General features: G+C 51.2%; 1 pseudogene; it reads right to left on the minus strand.

Annotated features, from left to right (window-relative positions):
• Window positions 1–1,749: 1,749 nt before the first annotated feature.
• Window positions 1,750–2,487, minus strand: LOC118720594 (annotated as a pseudogene).
• Between the last annotated feature and the right edge of the window lie 265 nt (window positions 2,488–2,752).

A 2,752-nucleotide genomic window follows, 5' to 3' on the forward strand; every position in this document is an offset into this window, starting at 1 on the left:
GAGAGGGATAGAGCTAGAAACATCGATGAGAGAGAAACATCGACCAGCTGCCTCCCGCACAACCCCCTACCAGGGACCAGCTGCCTCTTGCACACCCACTACCAGGGATGTGCCCGCAACCAATGTACATGCCCCTGACCGGAATCGAACCTGGGACCTTTCAGTCCAAAGACCGACGCTCTATCCACTGAGCCAAACCGGTTTCAGCCCCTCATACCCTCTTGAGTCAAGCTCAAGACCAAGTATAATAGTTCTCTGTTGGTCGCACTCTAAAATCTCTCTGATAGGAAATCTTAGTTCGCTGATGGCCGAAGATAGCATAGGAATAACAAGTAGTACTTTAAAAAAAAAAAAAACACCACATATTTTATTGATTTTTATAGAGAGGAAGAGAGAGGGATAGAGAGCTAGAAGCATCGATGAGAGAGAATCATCGATCAGCTGCCTCTTGCATACCTCCTACCAGGGATATGACAGCAACCAATGCCCTTGATCAGAATCGAACCTGGGACCTTTCAGTCCACAGACAGATGCTCTATCCACTGAGCCAAACCAGTTTCAGCTGGTTCTCTTTTCCTTCTCACCCTTCCAAGGACTTCCCATGCTCTAAAGACTGACATAAATTCCACATTTTCCCAGATAGCAGCAGACCTCTCTTGCTTTCCCTTAACTGACTTCCTCTTATCAGTTAGCAGATAAGGCTCAGGCCATCTACACTAATAAAAGAGTAATATGCGATCTGACCATCACTTCGCAAAGCCCACCAGCCAATCAGGAGTGAGTATGCAAATTAACCTCATTACCTCCATGGAGACTGACAGCAGGGAGGAGGTAGCTCCCATCACAGTCTCAGCTACCCTGGAGTAGTGAAGTGCAACCCAAAGGCAGCACCCAGCACGGCCTGCTTGGCAGTCACCGCAGTGTAGAACAGGCAGGCCCCGCAGAGAGCAGAGAACCATGGGAACGGGCCTAAGCCATCAGTAGGACATTCCCTGAGAGCTCCCAGATTGGAGAGGGTGCAGGTCAGTCTGAGGGGAGAGACACACCCCTGTGCACAAATTTTGTGCACTGGGCCTCTAGTTCTGAAATAATCATTCATTCATGCAACAAATATTGAACACCTATGTATGCTAGGAACTGTTCTGGAGACTCAGGAGTGAACAATACATGTACAAAAATCCCCATCCTCATGGGCTTTACATTCCAGTGGAGGGAGGCAGGTACTAAAGAATGCAAATACATGACAATATATGAAGACTAGATGACAATAAGTGCTAATGAGAGACGTAGGCAGAGAAGGGAAATAGAGAATATGAAAAAAAATGTATAATTCTGGGCAGGGCTGCCAGGGCATGGCCTTGAGTTGCCAGACTTAAGATCTAATAGATATGAGAATGAGCCATGTAGGGGGAAGGGCATTTGAAATAGAGGGAAGGGCCATGGCAAAGGCACAGAGGCCGGAGGATGCCCGGTGTGTTCAAGTAATGGTGCGAAGGCCACAGTGGCCGGAGTAGAACAAGTGAGGGATCGAACAGTTGGAAATGAGGTGAGTCAGGTGTGGAGAGGAGAAGAGGAAAAGAGAGAGAGAGAAAGAGAGAGAGAAATATCAATGATGAGAGAGAATCATTGATCAGCTGCCTCCTGCATGCACATGCCTGACCGGGAATCGAACCTTGACGTCCTGGTTCATAGGTCCACGCTCAACCACTGAGCCATGCCGGCCAGGCCACAGGGATGCTTTTTTGTTTGTTTGTTTCAAAAAGCTTTATTGTTTCATTTGGTCCAATGCATGGGCGAGGGCTCCAGGGTGGTTAAAAGAATGGCTGGTAGTTTTGGGAAGAGGCCCAGGCAAAAGCCAGAGACACCAGGGGGACGCAGGGGGGCCTCTGAGAGGCCTCTGGGCTCCACAGGCTCCACGTTGTGCTTGAGGGTGAGCCTTCCCAAGAGACACTCACTCCGCCCCGCCTGGGGGCGGCCAGCCTGCAGAGGTGAGTCAGGCGGCCGCCCCATCTTCTTGATCAGTTTCACCTCCTCCCCCAGGAAGTGGTTCCCCAGGAAGTCGCAGAGATGAGGGTCTGCACGGGCAGAACCCAGGACAGGCAGCTCCAAAAGGGCCTGGTTCAGGCTCTTCTCCCATGCCAGGGCGGCCTCCGTGGCGTCCTGAGTTTGGGCCCAGTCCTCCTGGGAAGGTTTCTGCCCGTCCTGGGAGAGAATGCGGCCGCCTCGCTTGTGTTAAGAGATGCTCGGTGCCCTCACGCTTCTTCTCCGTCCACTTGCAGAAGAAGTGGCCCTCGCCCTCCAGAGCCACGTCGTCGGGGTCCAAATAGCAGCCCAGAGAGAGGCAGGTGCAGAGGCCCACAGGTGCAGGCTGGCCAGGCGGTGGACAGCAGCCTCCACCGCGGTGGAGTCATTCTGACGGATTTGGCAGCTCATGGTTGTTGAGCAATAAGGACTTAAGGTAGAAAAAAAACCACACACACGAAAATGGTGGGTTGGCTGGTCCTAGAGGTGGTTCTGAAGGTGGTGACTGGATGAGATGCAGGAAAGCGGCCAGAGGCTGGAAGAAGGCATGTCCTTGGGTCTGTTCCTCCAAACACTTGAAGTGAGAGACAGACAGATCCGGGACCTCTGAGGGCACTGCCCAGGGTTGCATTTTTTAAAAAAATATATTTTATTGATTTTTTTACAGAGAGGAAGGGAGAGAGATAGAGAGCTAGAAATGTCAATGAGAGAGAAACATCGACCAGCTGCC

This window comes from Pipistrellus kuhlii, unplaced genomic scaffold (assembly GCF_014108245.1).
Source record: "Pipistrellus kuhlii isolate mPipKuh1 unplaced genomic scaffold, mPipKuh1.p scaffold_m20_p_17, whole genome shotgun sequence".
Taxonomy (NCBI): Eukaryota; Metazoa; Chordata; class Mammalia; order Chiroptera; family Vespertilionidae; genus Pipistrellus; species Pipistrellus kuhlii.